This window comes from Engystomops pustulosus, chromosome 3 (genome assembly GCF_040894005.1).
Source record: "Engystomops pustulosus chromosome 3, aEngPut4.maternal, whole genome shotgun sequence".
Taxonomy (NCBI): Eukaryota; Metazoa; Chordata; class Amphibia; order Anura; family Leptodactylidae; genus Engystomops; species Engystomops pustulosus.
The window spans coordinates 50755573-50768867 of NC_092413.1; positions in this window are offsets into that span (position 1 = coordinate 50755573).

Here is a 13295-nt window from a genome sequence, read left to right on the forward strand (position 1 = left end):
AGTGTTCCGTGGGATGCAAACTAGCATCATGCTTTCTTCTGCGGGCAGCCATTTTGTATTTTTCTGCCTCTGGGGGCGGCCATTTTGAAACCCCACTGCCAAGCTTCTATTGCCATGCACAGAAAATGGCGCTTGCAAGCTCCTAAAATCAAGACACCTGCCTTCCAGGAAAATAGATGCCACACATGCTGGGGGTGCTGCCATCACCTTTTAATCTTTTGTGATCTGCATCAACCCCCATTTGCACAACTTCTAACTACTTTGCCATGATCCCTTTAGATGTTGCAAAAACGTGTGGAATTGGAGCAAAATGCTGTAAAAATCAAGCTGGCATAACCTACTTTGACAGGTTCCACTTAGAAGGCTAGTGGAGGGGGGGGGGGGCACTGGCACAATAGGTTGGATGTAGGGAACTTAAATGTTCTCCATGAAGCAAGTCTTACACCCAGGTAGACACTTCCCCTAGATGTAGACCTTTCATTCCAAAGCAAAAGTTTGACTTTTAACAGGATTAATAAAGACTGGTGTTTAGCAGACAGGGGCAAGCAGCCCAGGCTGATTCTACTTTGCATTGATAAAGCTGGGGGTGGGGACGTCTAGATTAAGACTTGCCCTGCCGCTATTATGCTCCAAAACATATCTGTATGCAGGACTAAAGAAGACAGCCCTGTAATCCCATGCAAAAGAACATGATGCATGATTTTTGTGCTTTTAGCATTATGGTCTGCTATGCGCTTTAAATCTTCCCTAAGCCCAACTTGCTTGGCACGGGCCATTACCCCTCCTGGGGTTTCCATGAACCCAGAGATGACTGCCCCAGTGCACAACATCTCCCGCTGCCTCCTGGAAGAGCTGCAGAGCTGGAATGAGCAGTGAGACAGCCACAGCTGCCAGCAGAACAGGGCCCTTTATGATGTCATGGTGCCAGTTTCCAAGGCATCCCACTGTGACCTGCACAGTGTTCCGTGGGATGCAAACTAGCCTCATGCTTTCTTCTGCGGGCAGCCATTTTGTATTTTTCTGCCTCTGGGGGCGGCCATTTTGAAACCCCACTGCCAAGCTTCTATTGCCATGCACAGAAAATGGCGCTTGCAAGCTCCTAAAATCAAGACATCTGCCTTCCAGGAAAATAGATGCCACACATGCTGGGGGTGCTGCCATCACCTTTTAATCTTTTGTGATCTGCATCAACCCCCATTTGCACAACTTCTAACTACTTTGCCATGATCCCTTTAGATGTTGCAAAAACGTGTGGAATTGGAGCAAAATGCTGTAAAAATCAAGCTGGCATAACCTACTTTGACAGGTTCCACTTAGAAGGCTAGTGGAGGGGGGGGGGGCACTGGCACAATAGGTTGGATGTAGGGAACTTAAATGTTCTCCATGAAGCAAGTCTTACACCCAGGTAGACACTTCCCCTAGATGTAGACCTTTCATTCCAAAGCAAAAGTTTGACTTTTAACAGGATTAATAAAGACTGGTGTTTAGCAGACAGGGGCAAGCAGCCCAGGCTGATTCTACTTTGCATTGATAAAGCTGGGGGTGGGGACGTCTAGATTAAGACTTGCCCTGCCGCTATTATGCTCCAAAAACATATCTGTATGCAGGACTAAAGAAGACAGCCCTGTAATCCCATGCAAAAGAACATGATGCATGATTTTTGTGCTTTTAGCATTATGGTCTGCTATGCGCTTTAAATCTTCCCTAAGCCCAACTTGCTTGGCACGGGCCATTACCCCTCCTGGGGTTTCTATGAACCCAGAGATGACTGCCCCAGTGCACAACATCTCCCGCTGCCTCCTGGAAGAGCTGCAGAGCTGGAATGAGCAGTGAGACAGCCACAGCTGCCAGCAGAACAGGGCCCTTTATGATGTCATGGTGCCAGTTTCCAAGGCATCCCACTGTGACCTGCACAGTGTTCCGTGGGATGCAAACTAGCCTCATGCTTTCTTCTGCGGGCAGCCATTTTGTATTTTTCTGCCTCTGGGGGCGGCCATTTTGAAACCCCACTGCCAAGCTTCTATTGCCATGCACAGAAAATGGCGCTTGCAAGCTCCTAAAATCAAGACACCTGCCTTCCAGGAAAATAGATGCCACACATGCTGGGGGTGCTGCCATCACCTTTTAATCTTTTGTGATCTGCATCAACCCCCATTTGCACAACTTCTAACTACTTTGCCATGATCCCTTTAGATGTTGCAAAAACGTGTGGAATTGGAGCAAAATGCTGTAAAAATCAAGCTGGCATAACCTACTTTGACAGGTTCCACTTAGAAGGCTAGTGGAGGGGGGGGGGGGGGGGGGCACTGGCACAATAGGTTGGATGTAGGGAACTTAAATGTTCTCCATGAAGCAAGTCTTACACCCAGGTAGACACTTCCCCTAGATGTAGACCTTTCATTCCAAAGCAAAAGTTTGACTTTTAACAGGATTAATAAAGACTGGTGTTTAGCAGACAGGGGCAAGCAGCCCAGGCTGATTCTACTTTGCATTGATAAAGCTGGGGGTGGGGACGTCTAGATTAAGACTTGCCCTGCCGCTATTATGCTCCAAAAACATATCTGTATGCAGGACTAAAGAAGACAGCCCTGTAATCCCATGCAAAAGAACATGATGCATGATTTTTGTGCTTTTAGCATTATGGTCTGCTATGCGCTTTAAATCTTCCCTAAGCCCAACTTGCTTGGCACGGGCCATTACCCCTCCTGGGGTTTCCATGAACCCAGAGATGACTGCCCCAGTGCACAACATCTCCCGCTGCCTCCTGGAAGAGCTGCAGAGCTGGAATGAGCAGTGAGACAGCCACAGCTGCCAGCAGAACAGGGCCCTTTATGATGTCATGGTGCCAGTTTCCAAGGCATCCCACTGTGACCTGCACAGTGTTCCGTGGGATGCAAACTAGCCTCATGCTTTCTTCTGCGGGCAGCCATTTTGTATTTTTCTGCCTCTGGGGGCGGCCATTTTGAAACCCCACTGCCAAGCTTCTATTGCCATGCACAGAAAATGGCGCTTGCAAGCTCCTAAAATCAAGACACCTGCCTTCCAGGAAAATAGATGCCACACATGCTGGGGGTGCTGCCATCACCTTTTAATCTTTTGTGATCTGCATCAACCCCCATTTGCACAACTTCTAACTACTTTGCCATGATCCCTTTAGATGTTGCAAAAACGTGTGGAATTGGAGCAAAATGCTGTAAAAATCAAGCTGGCATAACCTACTTTGACAGGTTCCACTTAGAAGGCTAGGGGAGGGGGGGGGGGGCACTGGCACAATAGGTTGGATGTAGGGAACTTAAATGTTCTCCATGAAGCAAGTCTTACACCCAGGTAGACACTTCCCCTAGATGTAGACCTTTCATTCCAAAGCAAAAGTTTGACTTTTAACAGGATTAATAAAGACTGGTGTTTAGCAGACAGGGGCAAGCAGCCCAGGCTGATTCTACTTTGCATTGATAAAGCTGGGGGTGGGGACGTCTAGATTAAGACTTGCCCTGCCGCTATTATGCTCCAAAAACATATCTGTATGCAGGACTAAAGAAGACAGCCCTGTAATCCCATGCAAAAGAACATGATGCATGATTTTTGTGCTTTTAGCATTATGGTCTGCTATGCGCTTTAAATCTTCCCTAAGCCCAACTTGCTTGGCACGGGCCATTACCCCTCCTGGGGTTTCCATGAACCCAGAGATGACTGCCCCAGTGCACAACATCTCCAGCTGCCTCCTGGAAGAGCTGCAGAGCTGGAATGAGCAGTGAGACAGCCACAGCTGCCAGCAGAACAGGGCCCTTTATGATGTCATGGTGCCAGTTTCCAAGGCATCCCACTGTGACCTGCACAGTGTTCCGTGGGATGCAAACTAGCCTCATGCTTTCTTCTGCGGGCAGCCATTTTGTATTTTTCTGCCTCTGGGGGCGGCCATTTTGAAACCCCACTGCCAAGCTTCTATTGCCATGCACAGAAAATGGCGCTTGCAAGCTCCTAAAATCAAGACACCTGCCTTCCAGGAAAATAGATGCCACACATGCTGGGGGTGCTGCCATCACCTTTTAATCTTTTGTGATCTGCATCAACCCCCATTTGCACAACTTCTAACTACTTTGCCATGATCCCTTTAGATGTTGCAAAAACGTGTGGAATTGGAGCAAAATGCTGTAAAAATCAAGCTGGCATAACCTACTTTGACAGGTTCCACTTAGAAGGCTAGGGGAGGGGGGGGGGGGGCACTGGCACAATAGGTTGGATGTAGGGAACTTAAATGTTCTCCATGAAGGAAGTCTTACACCCAGGTAGACACTTCCCCTAGATGTAGACCTTTCATTCCAAAGCAAAAGTTTGACTTTTAACAGGATTAATAAAGACTGGTGTTTAGCAGACAGGGGCAAGCAGCCCAGGCTGATTCTACTTTGCATTGATAAAGCTGGGGGTGGGGACGTCTAGATTAAGACTTGCCCTGCCGCTATTATGCTCCAAAAACATATCTGTATGCAGGACTAAAGAAGACAGCCCTGTAATCCCATGCAAAAGAACATGATGCATGATTTTTGTGCTTTTAGCATTATGGTCTGCTATGCGCTTTAAATCTTCCCTAAGCCCAACTTGCTTGGCACGGGCCATTACCCCTCCTGGGGTTTCCATGAACCCAGAGATGACTGCCCCAGTGCACAACATCTCCCGCTGCCTCCTGGAAGAGCTGCAGAGCGGGAATGAGCAGTGAGACAGCCACAGCTGCCAGCAGAACAGGGCCCTTTATGATGTCATGGTGCCAGTTTCCAAGGCATCCCACTGTGACCTGCACAGTGTTCCGTGGGATGCAAACTAGCCTCATGCTTTCTTCTGCGGGCAGCCATTTTGTATTTTTCTGCCTCTGGGGGCGGCCATTTTGAAACCCCACTGCCAAGCTTCTATTGCCATGCACAGAAAATGGCGCTTGCAAGCTCCTAAAATCAAGACACCTGCCTTCCAGGAAAATAGATGCCACACATGCTGGGGGTGCTGCCATCACCTTTTAATCTTTTGTGATCTGCATCAACCCCCATTTGCACAACTTCTAACTACTTTGCCATGATCCCTTTAGATGTTGCAAAAACGTGTGGAATTGGAGCAAAATGCTGTAAAAATCAAGCTGGCATAACCTACTTTGACAGGTTCCACTTAGAAGGCTAGTGGAGGGGGGGGGGCACTGGCACAATAGGTTGGATGTAGGGAACTTAAATGTTCTCCATGAAGCAAGTCTTACACCCAGGTAGACACTTCCCCTAGATGTAGACCTTTCATTCCAAAGCAAAAGTTTGACTTTTAACAGGATTAATAAAGACTGGTGTTTAGCAGACAGGGGCAAGCAGCCCAGGCTGATTCTACTTTGCATTGATAAAGCTGGGGGTGGGGACGTCTAGATTAAGACTTGCCCTGCCGCTATTATGCTCCAAAAACATATCTGTATGCAGGACTAAAGAAGACAGCCCTGTAATCCCATGCAAAAGAACATGATGCATGATTTTTGTGCTTTTAGCATTATGGTCTGCTATGCGCTTTAAATCTTCCCTAAGCCCAACTTGCTTGGCACGGGCCATTACCCCTCCTGGGGTTTCCATGAACCCAGAGATGACTGCCCCAGTGCACAACATCTCCCGCTGCCTCCTGGAAGAGCTGCAGAGCTGGAATGAGCAGTGAGACAGCCACAGCTGCCAGCAGAACAGGGCCCTTTATGATGTCATGGTGCCAGTTTCCAAGGCATCCCACTGTGACCTGCACAGTGTTCCGTGGGATGCAAACTAGCCTCATGCTTTCTTCTGCGGGCAGCCATTTTGTATTTTTCTGCCTCTGGGGGCGGCCATTTTGAAACCCCACTGCCAAGCTTCTATTGCCATGCACAGAAAATGGCGCTTGCAAGCTCCTAAAATCAAGACACCTGCCTTCCAGGAAAATAGATGCCACACATGCTGGGGGTGCTGCCATCACCTTTTAATCTTTTGTGATCTGCATCAACCCCCATTTGCACAACTTCTAACTACTTTGCCATGATCCCTTTAGATGTTGCAAAAACGTGTGGAATTGGAGCAAAATGCTGTAAAAATCAAGCTGGCATAACCTACTTTGACAGGTTCCACTTAGAAGGCTAGTGGAGGGGGGGGGGGCACTGGCACAATAGGTTGGATGTAGGGAACTTAAATGTTCTCCATGAAGCAAGTCTTACACCCAGGTAGACACTTCCCCTAGATGTAGACCTTTCATTCCAAAGCAAAAGTTTGACTTTTAACAGGATTAATAAAGACTGGTGTTTAGCAGACAGGGGCAAGCAGCCCAGGCTGATTCTACTTTGCATTGATAAAGCTGGGGGTGGGGACGTCTAGATTAAGACTTGCCCTGCCGCTATTATGCTCCAAAAACATATCTGTATGCAGGACTAAAGAAGACAGCCCTGTAATCCCATGCAAAAGAACATGATGCATGATTTTTGTGCTTTTAGCATTATGGTCTGCTATGCGCTTTAAATCTTCCCTAAGCCCAACTTGCTTGGCACGGGCCATTACCCCTCCTGGGGTTTCCATGAACCCAGAGATGACTGCCCCAGTGCACAACATCTCCCGCTGCCTCCTGGAAGAGCTGCAGAGCTGGAATGAGCAGTGAGACAGCCACAGCTGCCAGCAGAACAGGGCCCTTTATGATGTCATGGTGCCAGTTTCCAAGGCATCCCACTGTGACCTGCACAGTGTTCCGTGGGATGCAAACTAGCCTCATGCTTTCTTCTGCGGGCAGCCATTTTGTATTTTTCTGCCTCTGGGGGCGGCCATTTTGAAACCCCACTGCCAAGCTCCTATTGCCATGCACAGAAAATGGCGCTTGCAAGCTCCTAAAATCAAGACACCTGCCTTCCAGGAAAATAGATGCCACACATGCTGGGGGTGCTGCCATCACCTTTTAATCTTTTGTGATCTGCATCAACCCCCATTTGCACAACTTCTAACTACTTTGCCATGATCCCTTTAGATGTTGCAAAAACGTGTGGAATTGGAGCAAAATGCTGTAAAAATCAAGCTGGCATAACCTACTTTGACAGGTTCCACTTAGAAGGCTAGTGGAGGGGGGGGGGGCACTGGCACAATAGGTTGGATGTAGGGAACTTAAATGTTCTCCATGAAGCAAGTCTTACACCCAGGTAGACACTTCCCCTAGATGTAGACCTTTCATTCCAAAGCAAAAGTTTGACTTTTAACAGGATTAATAAAGACTGGTGTTTAGCAGACAGGGGCAAGCAGCCCAGGCTGATTCTACTTTGCATTGATAAAGCTGGGGGTGGGGACGTCTAGATTAAGACTTGCCCTGCCGCTATTATGCTCCAAAAACATATCTGTATGCAGGACTAAAGAAGACAGCCCTGTAATCCCATGCAAAAGAACATGATGCATGATTTTTGTGCTTTTAGCATTATGGTCTGCTATGCGCTTTAAATCTTCCCTAAGCCCAACTTGCTTGGCACGGGCCATTACCCCTCCTGGGGTTTCCATGAACCCAGAGATGACTGCCCCAGTGCACAACATCTCCCGCTGCCTCCTGGAAGAGCTGCAGAGCTGGAATGAGCAGTGAGACAGCCACAGCTGCCAGCAGAACAGGGCCCTTTATGATGTCATGGTGCCAGTTTCCAAGGCATCCCACTGTGACCTGCACAGTGTTCCGTGGGATGCAAACTAGCCTCATGCTTTCTTCTGCGGGCAGCCATTTTGTATTTTTCTGCCTCTGGGGGCGGCCATTTTCAAACCCCACTGCCAAGCTTCTATTGCCATGCACAGAAAATGGCGCTTGCAAGCTCCTAAAATCAAGACATCTGCCTTCCAGGAAAATAGATGCCACACATGCTGGGGGTGCTGCCATCACCTTTTAATCTTTTGTGATCTGCATCAACCCCCATTTGCACAACTTCTAACTACTTTGCCATGATCCCTTTAGATGTTGCAAAAACGTGTGGAATTGGAGCAAAATGCTGTAAAAATCAAGCTGGCATAACCTACTTTGACAGGTTCCACTTAGAAGGCTAGTGGAGGGGGGGGGGGGCACTGGCACAATAGGTTGGATGTAGGGAACTTAAATGTTCTCCATGAAGCAAGTCTTACACCCAGGTAGACACTTCCCCTAGATGTAGACCTTTCATTCCAAAGCAAAAGTTTGACTTTTAACAGGATTAATAAAGACTGGTGTTTAGCAGACAGGGGCAAGCAGCCCAGGCTGATTCTACTTTGCATTGATAAAGCTGGGGGTGGGGACGTCTAGATTAAGACTTGCCCTGCCGCTATTATGCTCCAAAAACATATCTGTATGCAGGACTAAAGAAGACAGCCCTGTAATCCCATGCAAAAGAACATGATGCATGATTTTTGTGCTTTTAGCATTATGGTCTGCTATGCGCTTTAAATCTTCCCTAAGCCCAACTTGCTTGGCACGGGCCATTACCCCTCCTGGGGTTTCCATGAACCCAGAGATGACTGCCCCAGTGCACAACATCTCCCGCTGCCTCCTGGAAGAGCTGCAGAGCTGGAATGAGCAGTGAGACAGCCACAGCTGCCAGCAGAACAGGGCCCTTTATGATGTCATGGTGCCAGTTTCCAAGGCATCCCACTGTGACCTGCACAGTGTTCCGTGGGATGCAAACTAGCCTCATGCTTTCTTCTGCAGGCAGCCATTTTGTATTTTTCTGCCTCTGGGGGCGGCCATTTTGAAACCCCACTGCCAAGCTTCTATTGCCATGCACAGAAAATGGCGCTTGCAAGCTCCTAAAATCAAGACACCTGCCTTCCAGGAAAATAGATGCCACACATGCTGGGGGTGCTGCCATCACCTTTTAATCTTTTGTGATCTGCATCAACCCCCATTTGCACAACTTCTAACTACTTTGCCATGATCCCTTTAGATGTTGCAAAAACGTGTGGAATTGGAGCAAAATGCTGTAAAAATCAAGCTGGCATAACCTACTTTGACAGGTTCCACTTAGAAGGCTAGTGGAGGGGGGGGGGCACTGGCACAATAGGTTGGATGTAGGGAACTTAAATGTTCTCCATGAAGCAAGTCTTACACCCAGGTAGACACTTCCCCTAGATGTAGACCTTTCATTCCAAAGCAAAAGTTTGACTTTTAACAGGATTAATAAAGACTGGTGTTTAGCAGACAGGGGCAAGCAGCCCAGGCTGATTCTACTTTGCATTGATAAAGCTGGGGGTGGGGACGTCTAGATTAAGACTTGCCCTGCCGCTATTATGCTCCAAAAACATATCTGTATGCAGGACTAAAGAAGACAGCCCTGTAATCCCATGCAAAAGAACATGATGCATGATTTTTGTGCTTTTAGCATTATGGTCTGCTATGCGCTTTAAATCTTCCCTAAGCCCAACTTGCTTGGCACGGGCCATTACCCCTCCTGGGGTTTCCATGAACCCAGAGATGACTGCCCCAGTGCACAACATCTCCCGCTGCCTCCTGGAAGAGCTGCAGAGCTGGAATGAGCAGTGAGACAGCCACAGCTGCCAGCAGAACAGGGCCCTTTATGATGTCATGGTGCCAGTTTCCAAGGCATCCCACTGTGACCTGCACAGTGTTCCGTGGGATGCAAACTAGCCTCATGCTTTCTTCTGCGGGCAGCCATTTTGTATTTTTCTGCCTCTGGGGGCGGCCATTTTCAAACCCCACTGCCAAGCTTCTATTGCCATGCACAGAAAATGGCGCTTGCAAGCTCCTAAAATCAAGACATCTGCCTTCCAGGAAAATAGATGCCACACATGCTGGGGGTGCTGCCATCACCTTTTAATCTTTTGTGATCTGCATCAACCCCCATTTGCACAACTTCTAACTACTTTGCCATGATCCCTTTAGATGTTGCAAAAACGTGTGGAATTGGAGCAAAATGCTGTAAAAATCAAGCTGGCATAACCTACTTTGACAGGTTCCACTTAGAAGGCTAGTGGAGGGGGGGGGGGCACTGGCACAATAGGTTGGATGTAGGGAACTTAAATGTTCTCCATGAAGCAAGTCTTACACCCAGGTAGACACTTCCCCTAGATGTAGACCTTTCATTCCAAAGCAAAAGTTTGACTTTTAACAGGATTAATAAAGACTGGTGTTTAGCAGACAGGGGCAAGCAGCCCAGGCTGATTCTACTTTGCATTGATAAAGCTGGGGGTGGGGACGTCTAGATTAAGACTTGCCCTGCCGCTATTATGCTCCAAAAACATATCTGTATGCAGGACTAAAGAAGACAGCCCTGTAATCCCATGCAAAAGAACATGATGCATGATTTTTGTGCTTTTAGCATTATGGTCTGCTATGCGCTTTAAATCTTCCCTAAGCCCAACTTGCTTGGCACGGGCCATTACCCCTCCTGGGGTTTCCATGAACCCAGAGATGACTGCCCCAGTGCACAACATCTCCCGCTGCCTCCTGGAAGAGCTGCAGAGCTGGAATGAGCAGTGAGACAGCCACAGCTGCCAGCAGAACAGGGCCCTTTATGATGTCATGGTGCCAGTTTCCAAGGCATCCCACTGTGACCTGCACAGTGTTCCGTGGGATGCAAACTAGCCTCATGCTTTCTTCTGCAGGCAGCCATTTTGTATTTTTCTGCCTCTGGGGGCGGCCATTTTGAAACCCCACTGCCAAGCTTCTATTGCCATGCACAGAAAATGGCGCTTGCAAGCTCCTAAAATCAAGACACCTGCCTTCCAGGAAAATAGATGCCACACATGCTGGGGGTGCTGCCATCACCTTTTAATCTTTTGTGATCTGCATCAACCCCCATTTGCACAACTTCTAACTACTTTGCCATGATCCCTTTAGATGTTGCAAAAACGTGTGGAATTGGAGCAAAATGCTGTAAAAATCAAGCTGGCATAACCTACTTTGACAGGTTCCACTTAGAAGGCTAGTGGAGGGGGGGGGGGGGGGGCACTGGCACAATAGGTTGGATGTAGGGAACTTAAATGTTCTCCATGAAGCAAGTCTTACACCCAGGTAGACACTTCCCCTAGATGTAGACCTTTCATTCCAAAGCAAAAGTTTGACTTTTAACAGGATTAATAAAGACTGGTGTTTAGCAGACAGGGGCAAGCAGCCCAGGCTGATTCTACTTTGCATTGATAAAGCTGGGGGTGGGGACGTCTAGATTAAGACTTGCCCTGCCGCTATTATGCTCCAAAAACATATCTGTATGCAGGACTAAAGAAGACAGCCCTGTAATCCCATGCAAAAGAACATGATGCATGATTTTTGTGCTTTTAGCATTATGGTCTGCTATGCGCTTTAAATCTTCCCTAAGCCCAACTTGCTTGGCACGGGCCATTACCCCTCCTGGGGTTTCCATGAACCCAGAGATGACTGCCCCAGTGCACAACATCTCCCGCTGCCTCCTGGAAGAGCTGCAGAGCTGGAATGAGCAGTGAGACAGCCACAGCTGCCAGCAGAACAGGGCCCTTTATGATGTCATGGTGCCAGTTTCCAAGGCATCCCACTGTGACCTGCACAGTGTTCCGTGGGATGCAAACTAGCCTCATGCTTTCTTCTGCGGGCAGCCATTTTGTATTTTTCTGCCTCTGGGGGCGGCCATTTTGAAACCCCACTGCCAAGCTTCTATTGCCATGCACAGAAAATGGCGCTTGCAAGCTCCTAAAATCAAGACACCTGCCTTCCAGGAAAATAGATGCCACACATGCTGGGGGTGCTGCCATCACCTTTTAATCTTTTGTGATCTGCATCAACCCCCATTTGCACAACTTCTAACTACTTTGCCATGATCCCTTTAGATGTTGCAAAAACGTGTGGAATTGGAGCAAAATGCTGTAAAAATCAAGCTGGCATAACCTACTTTGACAGGTTCCACTTAGAAGGCTAGTGGAGGGGGGGGGCACTGGCACAATAGGTTGGATGTAGGGAACTTAAATGTTCTCCATGAAGCAAGTCTTACACCCAGGTAGACACTTCCCCTAGATGTAGACCTTTCATTCCAAAGCAAAAGTTTGACTTTTAACAGGATTAATAAAGACTGGTGTTTAGCAGACAGGGGCAAGCAGCCCAGGCTGATTCTACTTTGCATTGATAAAGCTGGGGGTGGGGACGTCTAGATTAAGACTTGCCCTGCCGCTATTATGCTCCAAAAACATATCTGTATGCAGGACTAAAGAAGACAGCCCTGTAATCCCATGCAAAAGAACATGATGCATGATTTTTGTGCTTTTAGCATTATGGTCTGCTATGCGCTTTAAATCTTCCCTAAGCCCAACTTGCTTGGCACGGGCCATTACCCCTCCTGGGGTTTCCATGAACCCAGAGATGACTGCCCCAGTGCACAACATCTCCCGCTGCCTCCTGGAAGAGCTGCAGAGCTGGAATGAGCAGTGAGACAGCCACAGCTGCCAGCAGAACAGGGCCCTTTATGATGTCATGGTGCCAGTTTCCAAGGCATCCCACTGTGACCTGCACAGTGTTCCGTGGGATGCAAACTAGCCTCATGCTTTCTTCTGCGGGCAGCCATTTTGTATTTTTCTGCCTCTGGGGGCGGCCATTTTGAAACCCCACTGCCAAGCTTCTATTGCCATGCACAGAAAATGGCGCTTGCAAGCTCCTAAAATCAAGACACCTGCCTTCCAGGAAAATAGATGCCACACATGCTGGGGGTGCTGCCATCACCTTTTAATCTTTTGTGATCTGCATCAACCCCCATTTGCACAACTTCTAACTACTTTGCCATGATCCCTTTAGATGTTGCAAAAACGTGTGGAATTGGAGCAAAATGCTGTAAAAATCAAGCTGGCATAACCTACTTTGACAGGTTCCACTTAGAAGGCTAGGGGAGGGGGGGGGGGCACTGGCACAATAGGTTGGATGTAGGGAACTTAAATGTTCTCCATGAAGCAAGTCTTACACCCAGGTAGACACTTCCCTTAGATGTAGACCTTTCATTCCAAAGCAAAAGTTTGACTTTTAACAGGATTAATAAAGACTGGTGTTTAGCAGACAGGGGCAAGCAGCCCAGGCTGATTCTACTTTGCATTGATAAAGCTGGGGGTGGGGACGTCTAGATTAAGACTTGCCCTGCCGCTATTATGCTCCAAAAACATATCTGTATGCAGGACTAAAGAAGACAGCCCTGTAATCCCATGCAAAAGAACATGATGCATGATTTTTGTGCTTTTAGCATTATGGTCTGCTATGCGCTTTAAATCTTCCCTAAGCCCAACTTGCTTGGCACGGGCCATTACCCCTCCTGGGGTTTCCATGAACCCAGAGATGACTGCCCCAGTGCACAACATCTCCCGCTGCCT